Raw genomic sequence first — 24,645 nt, 5'->3', positions numbered from 1 at the left:
CAGCTGTTCAGTAGCCAAGAAAATTTTTGAACTCAGTATAGAAGTCTGAGTCCATAGGCTTTGTTTAATAGTGAACAAGAATTATGATTTCTTCTAGCCTTAAAAAGGAAACTCTTCTAGAGCTGTAGTAATGCAGTTCCTAATTCATCTTTCTGGTTATATTTTCATCCTCATTTAACCACAAGAGTTGGGGTGCTCTTTATTTGTCATTAGCAGAGAGCCTGAGTGCCCAGTTGTTGTGTGTACTTAGGACCATTTCATCCCTCCCGTGAGGTCAGGAGCTGGGGAGCATCTTTCCTTGCCCAGGTACCTTCTTCTGGCTGCATTTACCTGTTTCACCAGCCAAGTGGTGCAAGGCCTCATTCCTTCATTCCTCCCTCAGGCAGCAGTGAGTTATGTTTGCAGCCCCTGCCCAGCTTGCCACAATCTCATCTCAGAAATTGATGAGCTGCAAGGTTGAGCTACAATGAGGACACTAATACTTTATTGGACATGGCTGTCTAGCAGGTGTGTACATAATGATAGTAAATAACATTGATCAGCAAGGTATCAGCATGCTCAAAGTGCCACAATCATATAATACACTCTGGCTTAGGGTGAATTTACTGTCTCTAACATTAGTTTTTCAAATTGCAGCTTAATTAATCTGATGGCGTGGCTGTATAGTATGAAAGATTTCCTCTTAATATGGTAATGTATTACCTTTAAAAGATTCTGTTACTTCTTTCATCCTCTTTCCAATATGTTTGACTCCAAAGAAAACCTTTTTAACTGTTTCTGCAGTTTATAAAGAAACGTGTCCACTTATTAAAGCCAGACTTGCCATTTGTTAAAGGAATTGCATCCTGTGAGGCATCCTGGAGAATGTTCCTTTCATCTTTTAAAAACTGCTTCGGCTAAATAACATGAGTATCAGTATCCCCGGGTTCACTTAAAAAATGTTGTAATGCTGACTTTTAATAAATAGATATTTGGAAGGAGCATGTTCCTTCCTGCTACACTTAAGTTTAGGTATATACACTATGGTGCAAGATGCCTTATTAATGTTGTATCTGAACAATTCATCAAAATGCTCCTAGAGACAACTCTTCTGGTCTCTTGAAAGAGACCTCTCATTGTAAATCTCCCCTCCTTGAGAAGTCATTGTGGAGGGCATCTCCCAGCCCCCCCTCTAGTCAGAGAACAGCAAAGTAGCAAAGCAAAAGTTGTAACTTGTGAAATTAAACTTTTGTTTAATGCCTGTGGAACACCATTGTGGATACAGGGCTTCCCGATGAGAAAGTTGAGAATAGAATTTTGCCTTGGAAGGTGATGGGCAGCTGTAATTATAAGCAGAAACACAATTTCATTTCAATGAGAGAGATGTGTAGGCCACATAAATACATTGGCTGCCTGTTGTATGTCTTGTGGGCTCTCTGTGGCACTTTCATCTGAAGATAAAATGGTGTTCCTGGGGCCAGCAAGGAGAGCAATATCTTTTCTTTCAGAGCTGCTCCTTGGATTGGAGGAGGGAGCTAGAGAAATATCTGCTCTGAAGACTGCTTCTCTGTTGGATAGGTTGATTTTCTCCTGCCCTCGTACAGCTGTGGGCACACACAGCACTGCAAGGTTTTTTAGATCCTGCTGCAGCAAGACTCAAACCAATATTAAACATTGTCTATGGGGCTGTGTTTAGAAGTACATAGAAAAAAGATGTTTAAAGGACTAAGGAATCCTTTGTGAAAGGTCCCCAGTTGAACTGAGGCCCTCATTGTGCATGCCAGGTGAGCAGTTTGTGATACATCCAAATTTAATTCCTCGTCTTTGCTATGGGAGAGAGCTGGTTTTCCTCTGACTCTTGCAGGGCTCTAAAGTTCTTCCCAAAGCCTGGTGAGGAATGAATCATCATTAGTAAGGTGTAATTGTTTGGGAATTGTATCACTTTGGTTCAAGTTTGGCTTAAACTCGTTAGCAAAATGTGTGAAACACTGAACTGTAAGATACATTTCACAGGAGAATTCAGTGACTCTTGCAGTACATCAGTGAGAGCTGCGAGTATGAACCATTCAAAAGGTATTTGTTTGAGACACCAAAATTATTAAACTGCTTAAGTCAGTGGCTACACGTTGCCTTCTTCGTTATTTGCTCTCTGATTTTGAGGTTTTGATATTCATAATTGAAGATACCATACAGGTACTTCATACACAAGATCCAGAAACATACTTTAAAAACGATGGAAAAGAGTTTCAGTGGTAAAATCACACATCTTTCAAGTTTAAGCTTGAAGAAAAATGCCAGATACTATAAGGCTTAGGGAAGAATTACAGGATATTCTTAGTACTGCATCAAAGCAAAACTGGAAAATGTGTGGCTACATTCGTTACCATGTTGTACTTGTGTCTCAACTGTGCAGTTAGCCAGAAGATTTATTCTGCATCTGTAAATATATTGGGGTAATGTAGATTTTGTCAGTATATTTGAATATAGCTGAGTTTATGCTGAAGCCATTACTGCTAGGACATACCAGTCCATATAAATGCAAAACTTATTAGTTGCAAAAACTACAGATGCAAACATTACATTAGAATACTTTTAGTTCAGTTCATCAAAATGTCTTAGAAATCTCCAAGGAGTTGTACTTTGGATAGTGAAGAGAAGAAAATGTGACTGTATCAGGAAAGGTAAAATGATACTTAGAATTAGGCACTGGCATAATTTCTTTTTTAGTCCCACTTTGAGGAACCTGGAGGCCGAGGCACTTGCATAAATTTGCAAGTATAGCATGAACTAGATGGTTGGTTTGGGTGATGGAGTAATAGATAATTTTGCTGGAAAGTTGTACAGAATTAATGAAGAGAATATCTAACTAGATGAGGGAAAATCTAGGATTCCTAAGAGAATAACTGTAGAGAGAAGACCAAGAATTCTTATGGTTTTGGCAAATGGGAGATGGGAGAACACATTGGGGTCATGCTGCTAATTACATCTGAAAAAGTGTAGACTATATCAAAGGGATAGTTTTAGATCAGGGTTACTTTATGACAGCACTGATAAATTACAGCAATTGGACTCAGACATGATGAAACACAGAAGAAAAGAGGAATTTTGGCTGGCCTTTGCATCTGTTTTGAGGGCATTTTTAATGCATTAAAATGTTAATTCTTGCAGTATGTTAATAAACTTATTCTTTTAAAATTATTCAGTGCAGTTCTCACCTGTGGCCAGCATTTTAGATGCATTAAATAATGTAAGGAAATAAAATAAAAATATCAGCACAGGCATCCAGCTGAGTTCCTGCATGTCAGATAGGTGTTTAATACAAATTAGATCACACTTTGGGTTTAGAAATGTGATCATTATGAATTATCTGCAGAGTGAAGATGTGAACACCAGTGGTGATCTGGAGAGCAAAAAGTTTGCTTCCTGCAAGGGTATGAGATACCTGAAAAGAAATCAGAAAGGAATAGTAAAAGTCCTTACAAATGCTGTTTTGAGTGATGAATGACTTTGTGAGACTCTTGTTGAAGGAGATAAAGGGATGGGGCATGGCACAGGTGAGATCTGAGAGGACCTCCAGTAGATCCGATGGCCTCTAGAGAAGGAGTAGGAAGACGTGAGAAGGTTGTGAAATGAGCAGTGCAATAGAGGAAGTTTTGGGCTCTTTCATTATTATATGTCAGTAACAAAACAAGGTTATTGTCAGTAGGTGGACAATAAGCAGCTTCCTAATTTTATGGGATTGATGATAATAGTTTTAAATGCATAAAATGAGATACAGGAGAAAGTGCAAGGGAGGCCCTTGTGATGCCTGTACAAGCCTTGAGGGCACAGGGAAATTAAAATTGGATAAATGAGGCTGCAGAAGTGGATAAAGCTATAGTGTTATTGGGTGATAGCTAGTAAGAAAAACCAAGTTCAACTCCCAGTAAGAATTGTGATGTGAAGATATAGTTAGGGAAAGCATCCCATCCTGTCTGGCCAGGAGTTTGAGTGAGGTCAGTGTGAATTAGGGAAGAGAAAAGAGGTGTTTTGCAAAAAATGGCAATGTCCAGGAAGGCTTGTATTGTCAAGTGGATTCAGCTGGGTGTCTGTGCACAGTAAAGCCTTGGGAAAAGAAAGATGGGATAATATGGAACCTCCTGGAATAAAAACTAAGATAAAAACGATTTTTAAAAAAATAATGATAAAAAAATGGAAGTGCAGGCAGTATTAAAAAAAATGAGTGTTTTTGACATTAGCAGTTCTATAGATGGATAGGTTTTAGCTATAACAGGTAGCATTCCTTGTATTTTAATGATGCTATCAAACCTGAGACAAATACCAGACAGCTAATAGGGATGATTATACAAAAATAGAAATTCTCACCTCCAGGGGGAAGCAAAACTTAAATTATGTAATTGTTTAAATCAGATGAGACCATATAATCCACATCCAAGAACTTGCATAGTATACTTGCAATTCCAACAGCAAGTTCTTTTAATAAATATTTTGCATCAGGAATTGGTATGTTCCTGGGGGAATAAATTAAAACCAGTACTTAACCAGGAAAAAATTACTCTGTTAAAAAGCATTTTATATGATCCCATAACATGCCAAGTCTTTTACAAAAAAAGTTTTAAGAATAAGCAAAAAACATAAAACATGATAAATGAGTTAAAATACAATGTAGAATTTCCACAAGAAGGTCATGCCTGACTAAGCCAGTATATTTAATTGAATGAAAGAAAGAAGTAGTTATATATCAAGCTCATATGGAGTTTAAAAAATAATGTGTTTGTCATTTGCTGTGTAGAGATGTGTTAACAGAGTTAAGAATGACTTGTAGGAGAGGAATGAGGATGGAAAATTTAACTAGAGGCAAAGCTGGAGCTGGTGGGCTGGCTGGAGGTCACCAAATGGGCCACCAAAAACTTACTATAGATCAGTCTAATATGTTTCCATTAGTGACTGTACCAGAAAACCAAAATATTGCAGAAAAAATTTAATCATGATGACGCAAGTTGTCATAAGGATTATGAGGAATATTGGACTTTCATGCAGAAGACATCAGATCAGCACATGAAATGAAAAAATTTTGCAAGGGGGATGAAAGGGCTGTTGTCACAAGTGTGGTCATGGACTTGGGGGCTTGTACCAGGGTCATGGGAGAGACTGGGTGGACACTGAAGTGCTAATCATGAGATAACTGAAGCATCAGAGTGATGCATTTATGGAAAAAGGACAAATCTGTTTGTAGCATGGATCACCTAACATCTGGTGGTATTGGGAACTGTTTGCAATGCAAGGAAGCCTTAATGCTGTTTTGTGGTATGTGTAAAGTATAATGCAAAAAATCTACAAATGTGATCATATATACTTAAGAAAAGTAAATTCATATTGGAATAGATCCCAAGGCAGATTTCTAAAATGCCTTGGGGAGTGGACAGATTGTTTTATGAGGGGAGATTAAAAATCCTTGTTTTGCCTGACTGTTAAAAAAAATAAAAATGGAGAGGAGACAGAGTTGCTGTCATGTACACAGAAGGATTTGTACATAAAATACAATATTAGCAAAAAAAGTAATAACTACAAAGTAGTCTTGAGGTAGAAATTTAGGTGGCTTCCAAATATGGAGCATGGTGAGACAAGAGACCTGACTAACTTTTAGATGAAGCTGTGCTGATTCATGAAAAAATTGTATATGATGTAGTGCCTAAAGGGAATTGATTTGGTAATAAAAAGGATTTCTTTCCCAATAAAAAGAGAGACTTGAAAAATGGAGAGACAAGACTGTCTAAAATAATACCTGTTAAGGTAGCGTGATGATATTATTGTAAATTAAGAAATTAATGTGTTTTCCATTCAGAAGGGAGGAAAAATAACCTACATATTTCTTTTGTCTCTCCAAAATACACATCAAAATTGCTTTTTAAACCAGAATTTTACTTGTTTAGGGAGGCTTAATTTGGCCCCTTTTTATGATGTGAATTGTTTTATTAGAGGGGATCCTATTTGCATTTCTAAACATTTTTTATTTTGGTAAGAGTGATGTTTACACTGCACATCTGAAAAAAAGCAAAACTGCACTGTAGCTGGCATTATGCTAAATTTTTCACAGAAAGTCTGTGTGTGACTGTATTTTGCAGTATGTTTATAATAGTAATTATTTTTGCTCTTAGCTTTCCACCGTAAAACAATTTCTTGCAACTTATGGGAAGCATAAGCTTTATGGCCTTCATATGTAGCATAGAGAAGAAAATCTCACATCAGAAGAGTAGTTAGTGTCTTGTATTAACATTTCTATGATTAGGATGAATAGCTGAGCTGATTATTTTTATAACCTGATTTTTAAAAAAATGGGATGGAATAAAGGGGCTTAGCGCAGTGCTGTGTAATGCAATCCTCCTCACAGCAGCAAAGAAGAAAGAAAGGTTTCTACTGGAAATGGTGTTTGGTCTAGCTCAGTAATGCAGTCTTTCCTTCAACACACAGAAAAATCCTGGCAGCCTGAGGCTATGTTTCTTATAATGTCACTTCAGTTATTCGTGTTTTTTGGGCTTCCTTTTTCAGCTTGAAGGAATCAAGTCCCATTGAGATGGAAAAGATCCATGTCTGCACTAGTGTAAATTGTTTGTTGATTTTGTCATATCTATGTGAGCAAAACCCAAATCTTTAACTTGGATGGTGTGCTGTGTGCTTTCCCCCTCTGCCAAAATGTTTGGCTGGAGAGGTGATACACACTGGAAGCTTTCTAAGGCTAAAGAACACCCAGTGATGTCTTCCTGTGACTGGAGTACTAAGTAAAGCATTTTGCTTGTTTTTTACAATTCATTTAAAGTAAATGATGATGATAATATACCCAGACTGAGTGGGTTTGGTAAATTAATGGATCCCAGGAAAATGTTAGGCTATTGCCCGTGGTTTTGTTTAGAAGAAAAAGTGTTCTCAGAAAAGTGGGATGATTCCTGCTGGATGGTGGCATCTGTGACAGCTGCCACAGGCTGGAAGCCGGCTGCCACCTCCCCACCCTGCTGTGCTGCTGCTATTCTGGAGTTTTCTCTGCCAACTGCTAGTCCTGCTTCACCTATAGTTGCCTCTTGGATTTTTGCTATGTCAATGCAATTGCATTGCTTTCAGCCCACTTAGGATGGTGTAGCTGAGATGGGAATCTGGTGTAGGGCCCTGGTGGAGGGAAGATGCTTCCATGCCTGCTGGTTTGGTCCTGCTGCCCATCAGCAGCAGCAGCAGCAGCAGGAGCAGCAGCATCCCTGCTGAGCTGGGCACTGCCAGGCAGGGGGGAAGGGACATGTGTGCAAGACAAGTGCCCAGCCCCTGGTGAGATGCAGAACTTGATCTAGCATCATCCTTAATTCTCAATCTGCTCTTCTATTCATCTACTACTCTCAGTCTTTCTGCAAGGTCCCCAGCAGGGGTGGGTAGGGAGGATTTTCTCTGGCAGGCAATGATGAGCCACCAGTAGAAACCACGGCGGGTGGGAGGCTGCCTGTTTCAGGAGTTACTAATGATAAACGAGTTAAGAACTGTAGGTGAAACAGGAATGAGCCCAATATAAAGTTAGACTAGCTGGAAGTTTGTGATTTTCCCAGTCCTTTTTGTTTCAAATGCTCAGATATCTCTGCAGTTCATAACTAAATATGTTGGTGTTTTTGTGCTGTTTCCTGCTTAGACATAACTAGGGCATGCAGAGGAACTTGGAGAAGATCTAAGATAGCTATCATCTGAGATTTCTGTCCTCAGTTTGCAGACCATGCTGCGGAGCAAAATCTGAATATTCATTTTGAACTTTTGGGGGTTGCTTATCCAAACTATTTGAAATTCACCCATCATTATCAAAGCTTAAATCTTTTCTTTGCTTCAGTTACTGAGAGATACAGAAATTTTTTACTTGGGAGAGTACTCAGTATGGGGAGATGTGCTACATAGCTTCAGTTTGAAAAGTGGGACAGTCCAAGTAGTGTGTTCTATTTTTTGTTTTAAAAGCCCCCTAAAGCAACAGGGAAAGAATATCTTAAGATCTCCATTTCCTTTTTGGAATTTATATACAGAAAAAACCCTTTCTTAGCAAACAGCAATAGCGAGCTTTGCTCTTTGCTTGTTTATTTGAGCAATGCTGAAGTTACATAACTTTTCTTTAGGTAATAGGAGTCCTCAACGTAAGCAAAGCCAGTTCCTGTCTTTTATATCTGGATTTACAGCTTTCCCATTTTGCTTACTTCCTCTATAGGAATTACATAGTCTTATCCTCTGAACAATGGAGCCTAAAGAGTAGAATATGGTATCAGTGAAGGATCTAGTTCATCATCATCTTGTGAAAATAGGTTTGTAAAATAAAATTTGTGCTTGCACTATTCACACACTGTCAAAGTTTGCTTGTATTCAAGATTAAAAAGCCTTGTTTTCATTCACTGATGCCATGTTTTTCTTTCCCTTAGCTTTACCTCATCTTACTCTCTTACCTTGCCTCTGTTCTCTCATTACTTTCTCACCTCTTATTCTCCCCATTTCCTCCATGCTGCTGCACTGTCAGACTTCAGTTTTTGCTGTTTCTCCTGTTCCCCATGCATTATTTTCTTTCCATCATTAATTTTTACCCTATATTTTTTTGTGGTATGGAACATTCTCTGTGTTTAGATGCACTCAACACAGTCCGGGGGAGGGGGGATGTGGGAATTAAAGCTTCTTGATGACCAGGTCTATAGCTGTGAAAACACTACTGTCAGGCTGTGGAGGGCAGACTTCCACATTTTTTAAAAAATAAGGTGGCAGGGGTGAAGTTGACCTGTTTTCTTCCTGCCATTGCATAGTATAAAGTTGGCTGCTCTTGAGAGCAATCCAAATGGTTAGATGGACTTTGTGGCCCTGGTCTGGGCAATTGAGAAGCAGAGGTGTGGAATACAAGAGGCTGGTGGTGGGGAAGAAACCTTCAAAAAAATGGTAAGAGGGTTGGTGTGGACTTTATCTGATTCCTCAAGAGGAAAAATACTGGTTCTTCCACATAGTGGGAGGCTGGTATGGGATAGGGGGGTGAAACCCTTCAGGACAGGAGTGTTGAGTCCTTGGAAGGGTTTCATTTGAACTGCACAGTGAACTGAAAGGCAAGCAAGAAGACATTTTCCCCCTAGTTTTTTAACTGCATTTGAAGAATGAACCTTTATGTGTAATTTCAACTCAGTGCAAAATGTAGGTGAAAAGCATTTTAAAATGAACCAAAATGTGTGGTAGAAATTTCCTTTATTTCCAAATGGCCAGGCTGGTATTGCAGAGACCAGAGACTGGAAAACACCCTCCCCCTAAAACTGTGACAATGCCTGTAGAATGCCTTTCTTCCATCTCTCCCATCTCTCCTCTTCCCTTTTCCCCTCTGCTCTCCCCTCTGAATTTTGTTTACTTTCTGCGATTTCAACAATAGGACAGACCATGTTAGTTTAGCAATTATAACCACTCTTGTGCTGGGTTGTGTAAGCAGCTTTCCTTTTGCATGGAAGAGAAATGCTCCCATATGCCAGAGCAGGCAGTACCCCTTCTGTTTACAAAGTGATATATGTCTCTAGATGCAGAATTATATTTGTGATGCAAGGGGAAAAAAATATTAATCCTTTCAAGAATTAATTTTCCAGGCTGTGCTGCTGCAAGGTACCGCATCTGTAACCCAAAGTTGCTTATTTTAGATAAGGATAAAGGGGCAGGGAAGAAGAGATATGAATGATGGAATACAGATTCCATCATGTGTGCAACACAAATGTATTTATGTGTTTCTATAAACTGAAATGTGATTAGAAAAATGACAAAGTTCTGAATGTGGAAAATGTAGGAAGGTAGAAAATGCCCCTTTGATGTTAGGGAGGAGGATTGCATGGGTCTGAGGAATGGCACGGGACTGGGGAATGGTATGGGACTGGGGAATGGTATGGGACTGGGGAATGGTATGGGACTGGGGAATGGCAAGGGACTGGGGAATGGTATGGGACTGGGGAATGGCAAGGGACTGGGGAATGGGAAGGGACTGGGGAATGGCATGGGAGGGCAGCAAGCACATCCCCCCATTGCTGGGCTCCTGTTCTGGGTGCCTGTGAACGGATATCCCAAGCATGTCAATTCCTCACCCCCTGAATCTGTGCCTCTGTGGGGAGGCTGCAGCAGGAAATCCTTTGTCACACACGACTTGAGAGGCAGTTTCATTTTCCTTCAGATGTCCTTGCACTGCTGTAACATAGCATGAGCTGGGTGACAATAAATGTCACTGGGAATACAAGGGACTCATTCAGAGGCTCAGGGTAATACTGCTGGCTTAAATTTTTATCTATTAGACATATATATAATTTTTTTAAAGTTTGCTTGCTTGCATGTTTATTTATTTATTTATTTAAGCTAGAATAGGGTATGATGAGGAATGTAATGTGAAGAAGTTCAAAAGATTTCACTTCCCCTAAGGAAAAACAAACAAAATAACTCTCAGGTGCTTTATATTTGTGTACTAACTGGAAACTCAGGATTATTTTAACAAGAAGAGAGAAAGTAAGTACTTTTTCTTTGGGATTCTGCTTCTATAAATAAAATGTGAAATACTTTCCCTGTACAGGAAAGAAGTATTTAACAACTTCATTAGTTAATGTGTTTTGTATACTGAAACTTACTTTCACTTTTCTGATTATAAAAATGGGTAAGTTACTCCAGCCTCTCTAGATATATATACATACTTATTTTTATGTTCATAAATCGTTTTGGTATGGGCTGTAAGCAAGTTTCTGAACAAAAATATTTTATCCTGAATTTGTTTCACTCCTACATGAATAATTCTTTGCATTTTTTAAATAAGTAGGTGATTAGAGGGATAGGCACATACTGCTGGTTATTCAATTATTTTGGCTTAGTCTAAAATAAAATTCTATTTAAAATTAGAATATGTTTAATGTGCCATTGAATGCAGCTATAGCTATCTCAAGATAATTGTCTTTTACTTGCATCTTTATCCATCAAACACAAAGGAAAAAGGCAACATGAAAAATTAGAGCAATAAAAGAGAAGATACTTTGTTTAAGTGAGATACTATGTGTGACCTTCCCTGGTGAACATTAAGAGAAAATTGCCTTGCATACAACTATTTGACAATAGTGTAGTGTGTTCACAGCCATCATAATGACATTTGGGCAAGGATATTTTTTTATTATTACTTTCTTATTAAATTATTATAGTTTTACTGTGAACCCATAAAGACATTCTTTTAAGTGAGCCACATTTGGTGCTAGAGAATAAAAAATCTCATGTCATTTTCCAACTTCTGATTTTCTTGGTGTTCCAGCTCCTGAAATCATGACAGTAGATTAAACTTCTGTTATTCAGGAAAAGGAAAAAGAATCTCAACATTAATTGCAAAATAAAACCTGTGGCAATATTACCTTCCTGTAACTTAAAAGCTAAAAATCCAAGAAGCAAATTATTAATCCCAACTTTATTTTTGGTTTCACTGTGGATGGGGACAAGAATGTGCTAAACTCAAGAATTCTTAGGTCCTTAGATTCAAAATCCCACAGAATATTTTCAAGAGCTTCTACTCTGTCTTCTCCCCGTATCTTCCAAGGAGGATGTGAACTTGGAATAGAAACTCTGTGAAAACTGGCAGAAAAAACAGGAGTTCAGCTTTAACACCCTCAATCCTTTTCACTAAACTGATGCAAGAAAGGTAGTTACATGACATTTGATTTTCATGTTGTCTTCACTTACTAAACCTCTGAGCACACATGACCTCACATAAGATCTATGAGAGGAGAACCACAGCTTTTCTTAGAGAGGGTGTCAGCTGTGGCTGGAAGGGTCTAGGGGAGGAGAGGGACCTATCCTGCCAACTTCTTTTACCTTGCTTAGTTTCCCTTTGAATTGTTAGTGGCTTCCTCTGACTCCTTGGGAGGAAGAACATGTCATCCTCTTCATAAGTTGTAATGAGATTCTCCCTGGTGCCCATAATGTGTAACACAGCAAAAGTGGGCAAGTCACCACCTGTGATGTGGTGGGGCTGTGTGGTCCATCCACCAGCAGGGATTCATAAATTACAGGGGTAGGGGTTTTGTCCAAGTGGACATTTTCTTCTTACAATATGAGCAGATTATTTAGTTTAAGTGCTCCCAAATTCAGCCACTGTTACTTGTACATAGAAAGGAGGCTGAGTAAGGCTTTCTGTAAGAGGGAGATTTTAAGAGCTTTGGCTTCTTCTTGACCTTGGTGGGACCAATGTCCATAGCCAGTGGTTTTTGGTGATGCTGAGGTTATGAAGTGCAGACCACCTCTCCCCTCCTTCCTCCTGGTTCTGTGCTGGGGTGAGATGGGGCATGACCACCACCTCAGCTTACAGCCCTATTAGGTGGGTTGCCATCACTGAGGGTAAAGGATATAGGGACGTGCTGGTGACAGAAATGTCAGGAAAAGAGTGACGTTCCCACTGTGATGGAAAAGGAATGAACTCCACTGATTTTTCAGCCAAATGCTGTGTAGGAAAGAGTCATGGTTCCACCAGGGCATGGGATCTGCCCAGCTGTGTGTGCAGATGGGATCCCAGTGCAGAGATGTTGCTGTTGGAGCTGTTTACATGGGGACTGTTACTGTCTTGGTGTTACTAGGGTCCAACTGAGAGCGAGTCACCCAAGGATTTATTTCTGTTTTTTTATTACTAGGTTAGTCTTTCACTGGATGGGTTCTTTGGGCCAGCTGTCTGAGAAATCACAGAGAGGGGTGGGAGTGGAGAGGTGCAAAATGGGGGCAGATGGTGGGCTCAGTGATGGCAGGGGCTTCCCTGGGGCACAAGGGGTGCAGGGATGGCGAAGGCAAAGGTTTGCTTTCCTTGACAAGCACTTTGGCCCAGTGTGTCCCAAGTCCCTCCCCACAAGTCCTTCCAAGCAGCTGTAAGACCTTCTTACCTTTCAAAAATGTCCTTTCCTCTGTGATACATTGCTGCAGTTCTCATAATCTGATCGCCCCTGTCACAGATGGAATAGTCTACAAAGTATACTGTCTATAATATAAGAAATATGCTAATCATCACCATTATGCTGCATTTGAAAAGTAGAAATGAAAATATAAGTTGAAAGGTAGAGCTATTGCCTCTGCTGGGTTTACAGCATGCTGTCAGTGGGAGCTGTTAACCCTGAAACTGCCTGGGAACAGCTCCCTCACTGTGAGGGAAATGCTGGAATAGAATCGAGGGTTAATAAAATGTAACAAATTGAATTTCTTCATTGACCACTATTGTTTGTATTCTGTAATATATGATTTAATATAGAATGGTAGCACAGACTGTTGCAAAAATAAATCTGCATGTTAAATCCTACTTTTGTTTTGATTGATATGGAGTCAGTTATTAACTGCATGATCAGAGCACAGACGCTGAGTCCTGTTCTTTCCTTAATTGAGAATTGCTGTTACAAATACTTGACAGTGGTTCATAGTGGCAATAATCCCTTCTGAAAATAGTTGTTATTCTAGTGCATAAGTAGCTTGCCAGGTCACTAACCCCAGCTTCACCTCTGAGGGTTAGTTAGAAAAAGAATCTGGTCGGTAGCTGGTGGTGATGTTTAGTGATTTCCTACGAGATGATTGCCAGTGTATCAATGCAAGAAAGCATAACTTTTAAAGTATTTCTCATTACCCTTGGTTACAGCGTAACATTTAAAATATTTCACATTACCTTTGGTTGCAGAGGAGGTGTAGGTTGTGAAAAACATTGGAACTCTCATTGTTCAAAATGAAAATCCACTGCTTGTTGAGAGTGCTGACTTAAAAATTCTTACACGTCTTTTGTTGATCTTGCATGCTGATGCACACGACCTGCTAATGCGATGCTTGGCTCTCCATACAGAGCCATTCATCCATGTTATATATGAATGAAGCTTCCTGGTTTGTACATGTGCTGTGTCACATTCCTCTGGTGTTCTAACAAAGCTTTTAATTGGTATGCTGTGACTAATGAGCATGAAGTCCCAGAGGAAATGGAGCAGAATTTTCCATTATCCACCAAGATGAGCTTCAAGCACATAGATTATCAGGGCTTGAACTCCAGGATAAACCAGGGTCAAAGGCTCTGAGTATAATGGAACCTCATAGCTGAATATTTTGCTTCCATAATGTTAAATTAATAGTTTCTCAGCAAAACTGCATTGTCTGTTTGATGGCATCACACAAACTATAATTGGCATTTTGCTTGGACATCAGATCAAATCCCTGACCCTTCACCATTAGAGTTCCCAAAGCACTTGAGCACTGATGTCCATCCTTCGGTCCGGTTTGGGTAATGACGTGTTGCATACTTTGGTAGGATAAATCTCTTTTCAGTTTCAAGCAGAGAAATGGCTCTTCATTCTTTCTCTGAAAAGCTTTTGTACAGTGTTGCTGACAGAGGATTGATGCCATATGGTGCACATAGTGGATGCATTTTTGTGGAGAGTAAGACCTCTGAATCAGGCTTGAGCGTGTTCAGGACCACTTTGCTTTTGGTATTTGATGAGACTGGATGTAGTGAGAGCAGCATACCTATGGGCTACATCTGCCAAGTAGAGCAAAGTAATTCTCTTCTGTGCCTTACATTCAACACACCTACTAAGTGTCCCCAGCAGGCGCAATATCAAAGAAATTTTAAATTAACTTAAAAGTATAAAAATGTATTCATATTGCCAGTGGAACTGGTAGGGAAAATTACAGTTAGCTTTCCAGTAAAGTATGCAGAATAATATTTTTACTGATTCGCTATTTTAAAATTTAACCCAATTTACAATTAATTGTTTCCTGCTTCCAACAGAGCCTCATTGTGAGTTATGTTTTGCAGTGAAACCACCAACCCAGGGGAATTAAAAAAAAATAATTTGTTTGTTTGTTTGTTTGTTTTCAAAAGGTTCAGTTCAGCAGTCACAGACCTGTCACAGTTCACTCTGAGACTGTGCAGAAGTTTTGGGGGACGGGGACATGGAGAGAGCAGCTGATGGAAGAAGGGATGTCTTCTTGTAGTAACATTACCACTCAAGGCAGAATAAAGTCCATGAAACTATGGTTTATTACTTGGGATCCCAGAATTAGAAAAAAACCCTAATAATCTAATTTATCTTTATTATGTTCAGTCTCCTCCATTGCTGAAAAACACCGTGGTACTGGGTCAGGGCAAGCTGTGTGGAGAAGGTTGGTCCTTCTCATCCAGGTGGCTTCTTGCCTCCCCAGCATCTGCAGCTGCATGAAAGCAGCCTTTGGCTTGCTTGCTCCTCTCTTATACAGCTGGTTTAATTTCTTATAGTTACTTTCTTATAAATAAACTGGTTGTTTAATTTCTTACCTCTGGAAAGGTGGTTGCCTTTTGGAGGGCTCTTGTAGACATTCTCTGCTCTCATCCTGGGAGGGGGTTACCAGGGGTCCCATCAGCCTGTGCTTGGTGCGCATGTGCCTGGTTTCTCTGGGCAGGGGATGTGTGCGTGCACAGTGGTAAAGCAGCACACAAGGAGTTCTGTACATCTTTTTAAGAAACCATAAGGAGTTTGATGCTCCAGCATTATCTTTTCCAGTTGTTTCACAATACAGATTGTTTTCTTTGTATATAAAATAGAAAGAAAGGAAATTCTATATAAGCACTGTATTAATAGAATATTAATGTTGTATAATTAGATTCAAAGGTTAGCATATACTAAGAGCAATCAGTACATTGTGTATTCAGATTGTGATATATTGCCTTTTTATCCTGTGACGATGGGGTTTATGCTTCCTCTGTAATCAGGGATTCTTTGTGCATTAATAACTGAGGATAGCTGTAAATAATTATCTGTCCTTTTCTTGCTGTCACATATACCAAGGGGGCAACTGTGCACCAAAGCATTGTACCTATGATTGCTTTAAAGCCTAATGAGGAGAGAAGGGGAAGGGGAGTTCAAAGGCTTTGGGTACATTTGCAACGCAGGTAAGAGGTTACAGCCGGTGTACTCTGGTGTGCAATGGAGTCCACCCATTGACTCATCCTGGTCTCTGTATTTAAAGCACATAAAACCAAGGGAGTCACTGTGAAGGTCAGTCCTGCATTTCATTTTCATTTGATAGATTCTGTGAAACTCAGTACGTGGATGTCCACTGACCATGAGTACAGTGCAGGTTGTATTTGGTGACCCCAGCAGTACTGCCAGGTAATCCCTTGAGATTGGACACCTTCAAACTTGCTGGTGGGCTGGCAGGGAGAGAGGCAGGGGTGGTGCCAGGAGCTGCTGGAGCTCCCCAGCCTATCTGTCTGGTCTTAAGGATGCTCTGAAGTTCTGGCATCTTGATATTGTTTAGAAGCCCAGAGCTGGAGGAGGACTCCCGTGTCCAGTCCAAGCCCCCTGTTGTCTCAGGCAGTAGCAGTGTGGAATTGCACTATCAGATTTGCTGGTTTACAATGCAAAAAACAGCTTGGTTTTGATACCTGCTATGTGTATGGACAAGCAGTTTAGGCCATCACTCCTTTCCTTAGCTAGAAATGTAGCATTCCTGTAGTGCAGACAGTGTTTACCCCTTACCTCTTCCAACATCTCCTGTACTGCAAAGGTGGGAATGATTATGAGTGTCTGTTTCTCTGTGAAGTGAAACATTTGGGAGCATCCTCTGTCTTTCTCCCTCTTTTTTGGGACTCCATGTGCTGTCATGACACTCTGGAGAAGTTACTTGTATGTTTTTATTCTCATAAGGATGAGAGGGAAATTATTAAAAGTATGAGTTTTGATCTATCCTTTGTCCCATGTGAAAAGCATTACCCAGCAAAGGCTCCAGCCTTGTGCCTTTAGAAAAACAAACATGTTTTCCCACTAACTTCAACAAGTACCCAAACATACAAAGCCTCAAAGAATTGTAAGGCATTGGCAAGGATCTCAAAAGCTGCTCTTCACAAACACCACAGCTGGATTTCCAGTAAAATTAAAAACAAGCCTTACACTTTTTTGCAAATGGCATTTTGACAGCTGTAGAGAAAGAACCTTTCTGCAGTAGTTCAGCTGTTCATAGAGGTTTGTAAGGAATAATACCAATTCTTAAAGAAAATAAATGCTAATGTATGCTAGAGTCTAGTGTATTCACATTTCTGTTGTTGGTTATATTCTTTTCATTAAAAGCCTGAAAGCTTTCTTCTGGATTTTAAATTCACATTTTAAGTATCTATGAAGCCATAAACTTTAAGATTCCTACCTGCCTGGCAATATGAGGGTAACAGTGTTTGGGTTTTTAGTCCTTTGAGAGATACTCATATCCTAATAAAATACAGCAAACTATTAAATCTGCACCTTCACTAAGGATATGTACAAGTCAAACTTTTTAAAAGAATGAGAAATACTTGTTTGTTTTTTTTTTAACATCTCTCTGAAATGAGATGCTACCTACTACTTTTTAATGCTTGGTTTGTTGGAAATGCCAGAAGTAAAACCATTAGTGACTTAGTCCTGTTCCAAGTGTAAATTGACACAAAGAAGAGCAATTTACCATGTGACTGACCTTTTACAGTGCAAAATGAAGAAAGGCACTGTTAAGGTTACCGGAGTGTGGCAGGATGTTTAATCAGCTTCTTTGCTTTAAAGAACAGTAGGAAGGAGATGATGTATTAAAGATGATAGAGTCTTGTAGATTTTAACTCGTAATGCCAGGATCTGAGTACAATAGCAGATTAAATCTCTGTAGGGGAACTTCCTACTGGACTTGTTATTTTTAGGTGTTTGTGGCTGCTTCTTCCTTCACTTCTCACTAGTTGGCTTTTACTCCCTTGAAGACTTGATTTGCTTTCACTGAGGTCTGCTTCCAAACTCTGATTATGTGTTTCTTTTTAGAGCAATCTTTTTCCAGTTTTGTAGTAAAAGACAGAAGAAGACAGCTTACATGGAGCCATGCATTTTTCCAATTGTATTTTAGTGCACACATGAGGTAAATTTATGGCTTTGTGCACTATGTATTTGCAACACTTATTGTGTGTAACAGCACTACAAAATTCCATATAATAATAAATCACCCTAGATTTGCTTTTCCAGCTGGGTAGGTAGGATAGTCAAGTGCCCTGTGCCTTCTGCCTGCCCCTCCTGTTTGAAAACTCCCTGTAGCTCTGAGAGTTTCCACTGAGGCTTGTGCCCATTTGTAAGTCAAAAGGCTTCACCTGCCTACCTTTTGTCTCTGACCAATGCTGACAGCTTCCAGAATAGCTCTGTGGTTTAGGAATGGCATCCTTTTTCTCTACCATGATTTCTACTCTCTCTTGAGAGATGAATTTACAGTAAGACTCTTGATTCTAATCCATCTCAGACCTAGCACATCTGGGCTTATGATAATAATTTCAATTACAATTAGACATTCTTCCTCTTTTCCACTCCTCCTCCTCAGGATGTTGCAGTTCTCTGCAAGTAATCTCCCCCTGTGCCCCCCCAGTTTCTATTATTTCTTCAGGGTTCACATCTCTTGTTTTTCACTGTCTTCCAAAGGACCATTTCTGAGCACATTGTGCCTCTATTCTAATTTGTGTGGTCTGTATGCATTTTCCAAAAGTTTCAGTCACCATTTCTTTATCTGTAATTTGTATTTTTGGATCATACATTTACTACCAAGCCTCATCCTTATGCCAGCAATTTTCTTATTTTTAGTAAGATATATTAGCATGCTAAAACAACATTGTAGAAATATCCTTCTAATAATCTTACGAGGATTTTAGAGGGATGCTCTTCTTTTTCACTGTAATGAATTTTCATTTCATTGTGTTTTAATGCATCAGCTTGCCAGTGCCTCATATTGCTGCCACCACCTCAAAGCAATATTTGGCTTTTGCTTGCTCTTGAACCCACTGGTGGAATTTTCTATTAGATTCTAGTAGGCTCTTGAGTGACAAGGTTTTTACTTGCATATATTGTCAAAAGTACTCCAAGCACGTATTGTTCAATAGTGGCAGTATTTTGTCCTTGTCCATTGTGGGGATGAAGCTGGATCAGAGCAAGAATTTAAGTCAAATTACTCTAAAAAGTTTTTAATCTTAGCAAGCTCCTTTTGAAGACACATGTTGTCTTCATAACAGTCGTTGTTATGCTCAGTAATGCCTGTGTCTTCTGCCTCAGATTTACTACCAGCCTCTTGCAATGCCAAAGAGTTCAGCACAAGTGGTGAGATAGAGATGGCTGATAGCACCCACCCATGGTACCTTTTAAATGCCTTAAATCCAACAGAACTACCTGAACACCTTCTTCTTATCCCATGGTCTTAATATGCTCTTGGGCTGGAGGAGATCCAGATACTGTGTTGTCACCAGACAACTAACCAGAAAGCATAAGGAAGAGTGCGTGTTGGATACTGGAAAGCATCTTCCCTCTTCTAACTTCCAGGCATTTCTTGGATTGGGCTCAGGTTGCCTGGATGCTGGAATTAAATCTGTGTAAATAAATTAAATCTGTGCTCTCTGTGTTGTAAGGACTGTCAAAAGCAGAAACAGAAGCATTAGCTCTTGCAGAGGACCCTTATGGAATGAGTTATGGTGGGTTATTAAAGGGACCACTCTTGAGAAGTGCAAAGTTATATCTCCAAAGAGTATTTCTGTAACAGCTGTGGCAAAACATACATGGGCAGCCCTAGCTACACCAGCCCTCTGTGGAAAAGAAGTAAGGCAAAATAGGGACACAACAAGTTTCTGGCTGAAACTGCAGAGTATGATATGACCCTTGCAGCACCTGTTTCTCCCTGCTTAAGTCCTATCTGTGTCCAGGCTGACTCTGACAGAGGCAGCTGCACTCGTTAGAGGTTTTTATTAAAAAAAAAAATTAAAATATTAGCAACAGCAAACAAACCTTCTGTAATTCATAAGCAGAAATAGCATGATGAATAAAATGAAGACCTGGTAAAAAGCATTATGGAAAATTCATTCACTGCTAAATAGAAATTTTGTGCCAGCTGTGGATGCAGCCCATTAGTGGGTCCTACCACTACCCTCCTTCCCCCTGTCTTCCAAGCAGAAGCAAAGTCTGTGGGTGTAGGAATGATAACTTTACTCTATTCATTCCACAAATGTAAATGTAAAATGAGATTTCAATTCTGCAGAGCCCTAAGTAACCTGCAACAGGCCCTGTGGAGCTTGGAACCCTACTTTGGGAACCACTGTCTTAGATTTTAATTATGAAACCAGGATAGCATCTGTTAGCATTTAATCTGGTATTTAGATGAACCTGGATTTTGGTATGGAAACCTAATTAGTCTGAGACGGCACTCCTTTTGCTCATATGAAATACAAATCATCATCAACTGAATAGATCTGGAACAAATTCTGTTGATGTTTCGGGAGGTGCAAGCATTGCCAGTGTTAATTAAAGCATTGTTGCATGCTTCCCCAGGACAGGATTTCAGTATATTGGTGCATTTTCATCCCTTCTGCCTATGTGGTAGGAGCTAATCAGATGGCAGGTATCCATGAGCCATCAAATGCCCCTCTCTGTGTTTCTCCCAGAAGCATGCTCAGTTTTATTTCCCTGCTTCCTAATGGAGGTTTACTTTGCCAAATAACTTGTGGAAATATTTTTCCTGTATTTCTTCATACTTTTCCCAATAGAGTATCTTTCAGCTCTTTTCCTTTGTCACGTTGACCCCAATGCTGTTCTTTTTGGATTTCCTGCATGCTTTGTTTTTCCAAGTTTCTGTTTCCAGTTTGTGATCATTCTGGTGGAGCATCTGCCCATGATTTGCATTTCTGTATTGTGAAAAGACATTTTGTTACACTGGAACTTTGAGTCAGGGATAAATTTCAATGTAGTTAGTTATTCTTCAAGATGATTCTTGGTCATCTAATTTCAACACCTGAATGAGCAGCCTGGACTCCTGATAGAACACAAAAAAACTCCCTATATAAAAAGATCCAAAACACTTTGGTCTTCCTGATCATGGATGAGATTATCCTAAGTTGTTTGGAAGCAGGGAAATGTATGTCCTTATAAAGGACTTCCTTCTTCTCTTGCTTTTTATGGAAGATGGTGATTCTGTTGTGCTGTTAAAAAAGGTTAGATAATGGCTTCTCTGTTTCTCAAGTCTATAGCAAGTTCAGAAGAAGATAAGAGTAAGGGACTGTTAAATTTAGGAGTGGCATGGCATACAGAGGATGGCAGTGGTTACCCATCCAATACTACTGAAAATCTTGTGGGGGGACTCTTTTTCTGTCAGCAGTCTCCTCAGTGGAGTCCTGGGAATGTTGTGTCAAGGCTGAAGTGCTCGTAGCCCTTCAGAGCTTTCAAGCTTCATTATCAGATCGCAGGGGGAAGGTCTGGGCTACACAGAGATGATTCTGGCCTTCCACTCTTCTTAAGATTACTAGTGGTGCTGAGGCTGCTTTAGCTGGGGCTGCAGCACCAGCATCTCTTTGCCAAAATCTCTCAGCAATACAGGGGGATCTCTAAGAGAGTCTCATGAGCTGTTGTGCAAAGCCCTCTTCCTCAGGCCTTAAGAGAGGAAGGGATCTGGTTCAGGCTGAGGAAGTGAAGAGACAGATAACATTGTGACTGAAAAAACCAAAACCCAAACAAACCCAAAAAAACAAGGGTCCCTGTATTTTCTCAGTTACTGAACTCAGCAGCCTGACAAGTGGGCTAATGCCCACCTTTCATCATTGTTGTAGAGAATGATGACCTCAGAGTTTAGCATATGCTTTAGCTATTGATTTGGTTTCCATTTAATTGAGATCTTCAAAATGAGATTGTTTCATGCTGTGAAGTGCACATTTATACAGCCGCTTAGTAAATATTATGCCTTTTCCTTGCCTATTAATGACAGCTGCTTGGAGTAAAGCTGTCAGAAGGCTGTTACTACCTGAGTCTTTTTCTTGTTTTTTGTTTCTGGCTGTTAACTGCCAGGTTATGTGGAGCTGATGCTGAAATTTTCACTGAGCATTCTTGGCAAAGGCAATCTGCCCTCTGTTGCCCTCCATACAGTGCCACTGGTTTATTTACAAGACTGGCTTATGAAAATATACATAGAGAGTGAGTGAAAACTCTTTTCCTTACTGTAAGTGATCTTAACAAAGAGCTTTCCGGACTTGAAAGGCAAGCGTAGTGCTATGATTTAGGTTTCTGCACTAGGAAGTCTTTTAAAACAGTTCATAGAGACCTTCTTTCTTAAATGTCTGTGTTGACCTTTAATAAAGCAGTAGCCAAAACTTTTGGAGGGGGGGCAGGGGGGCTATTTGGCTGGTTTTGGTTTTGTTTTTTTTTTAGTTCATGAGGTTGTTCCTGCCTGTAAATTCAGAGTTGCTTCCTTTTGCTGTTGAAGGCTGAGGTTGTGAAGGAAGACTTACTGCAATCTATTTCAAGAATAGTGTGAGAAGGAGGAAATTCCCTGCTTGTTGCTAATAGCTGGTGCAGAACGTTCTGCTGGAGGAGGAGAATAGTTCAGTAAGTTAAAAAAAATATATGTAACTTTTCATTTCATGCATCTTGATATTATCTAGAAGTCTCATTGTATTGCATTTGTAGTGTTTTATCTTCTTTATTAAGGAGTGGGGGAACTGTGGATACCTTTGTACTCAGTAAATACTAACTTGGTGATAAAGCAAGGATGAAATGTATGGTTAGGAAAGAAAACAATAGCAGATCAGCTACAGCTTGTATGATGAAGCATCAGTCTAAACTGATGAGGTACTTCTGAGAGACATTACCATTGTATTTCAATACACAGGAGCTTGGAGAGAGAGGTAATTTTGCCCATCCATGCATCTGTAAAGTTCTTATCTTTTCAGGTGTTTTAGGTTTGCAATTTAGAATCAAGGGCTCTTTTTAAGTATCCACAGGGCAATCCAAACCTTCCTTGAGACAGAGCTAGGTTAGTATATTAGAATGAGTGTTTGTTTAGATGTGTTTTCTTTCACTTCAATTGAAAGTAGAGAAAGGGTTCAGGGAATACTTCCGTACTTTACCCAGAAGTGTGTGCTGTCTTGCTGGAAATAGAGGGTACTTTGGGCTGTGGGCAGGGAACGTGGGTATGAAGGCAAAATGAAAGCCCTTGTGATTCTCCATGCCAAGAAGGACAAGATGCTGGTACTGTTGCAGCAGGGGGGGTTGTGCTGCAGCAGAGTGGGGACCCCTGAAGTCCCCTTGCCCCTGCACACCCCCCATGGGGCTGGTTTGGGGAGGAGGCAACTTGGGTAAAATGGGGCAAACCCCAGGATTTCAGTCAGGTCTGGCACTGTCTGTGCCTCCCTGCTTGCTCCTCAGCTGTTGGTAAGAAATTTGTCTTCATCCCAGTAGCTGGGAATCCATTGCTGCTTATCAGCCCTTGCAGGAGCTCTTACACAAAGGCCAGAGAGGCTCTGCACCCTAAAAAGTCTTAAATTGTTGAAAAATCACATTTTTTCTCCACTTGCTGCCCCTAGGAACTGAGGTTTGTTAAGTAAATGAGGAACTTTCTTAAATTTGTGTGCAGCAGAACTCAAAAGAATTAATTAAAAAAATACAAAGAAGAAACGAGCTGGAAGAAACATCTTCCACCAGCTAATTTATCAAGGTATTGTCTGCAAGCCCTCTAAAGCCAAAAATGTTGCTGCAGGTGTAAATTTAATTTGCTTATAAAGCTGCTTGTATACCCAAGCGTGCCCCCTTTACTCGCCGTCTCTGTCATGTGAGTGGTAGCCCTTGAGAAGAGATGCATTCCAGCACTGAGTGTGCCATCCCATCCCATGTTCAGCTTTGGGATTTGGCCAGGTGGAACTTGTTTTTGCTTTTATCTTCCACAGGCAGCATCATCTGATTTGGCTTTCCTAAAGGTCCCTGTCAGATGTGTGTGCCAAAATGAAAAACTACTAAAGTTCATGTCATTCATGCATCTGTTTAAGAAGATTATTACTACTCTCAAATCAAAATTAAATATTTAACTGAGAGAGGATTTCTGTGATCCATTTTAAAGTATCATTTATTATATTATGAGTTGTAGCCTGAAGCCCATCCCAAAATTCTGTGGGCCATTATACCGCATACTGTACAGGAAATTCTTGTGCTTCTTTATGCAGTTTATAATTTAATTGATGGTGAGCAGTACAGAGAGGGTGAGACATGCTGTGAAACATACAGGTGTAGGTTTATGTACTTGTGCATACGGCTATGTATATGGGATAGTTCAAAGTTTAATCATTAATTAATTGAGAACGTCAGACTGCCTTCAAGCCTATCTCTATAAATTTTTCTAAAAAGTGCTAAATAACTAAAGGTTGCAGCATTTTCTTTATTTCACTTTGCTTACATAACTTTATTTTCCTGTAACTTTGGACCTTTGTATTTCTTGCATGTGAAAACCCAGGTTTCAACTTTTAAACTATGTCTTAGACGGATTTTAGGAAGTCACATGCTGTATTTTCATTGTTATCCCACCACTGGAATCCCAAAAGAAAATTGGTAGTCTGTTTGTATATCATGTTGGGTGCATATTGTGTGTTTCAGGAGGTCAGAAATTTTATAATTGTGTCTCCCTTCAAATGGGACTGCATCCATTGTCATCTCAAGTGTTGAGAAGTGGCACTGTAAGGCAATTCTTTTTGTACTCATAAACAAGCTTCCATATGACAGTACTTTGAAAGTGTTTTTTAAATTGTGCTACATCTGTGTCTGATGTTGAAACCATTAAAAAAAAGCCACAAAACAAGCCCTCCTATTGGCCTCTAAATACAGAATATGTATACACCATATATATTCC

The sequence above is a fragment of the Heliangelus exortis genome, chromosome 2, assembly GCF_036169615.1.
Source record: "Heliangelus exortis chromosome 2, bHelExo1.hap1, whole genome shotgun sequence".
Taxonomy (NCBI): domain Eukaryota; kingdom Metazoa; phylum Chordata; class Aves; order Apodiformes; family Trochilidae; genus Heliangelus; species Heliangelus exortis.
Note: the sequence above shows the minus strand (reverse complement) of the source record.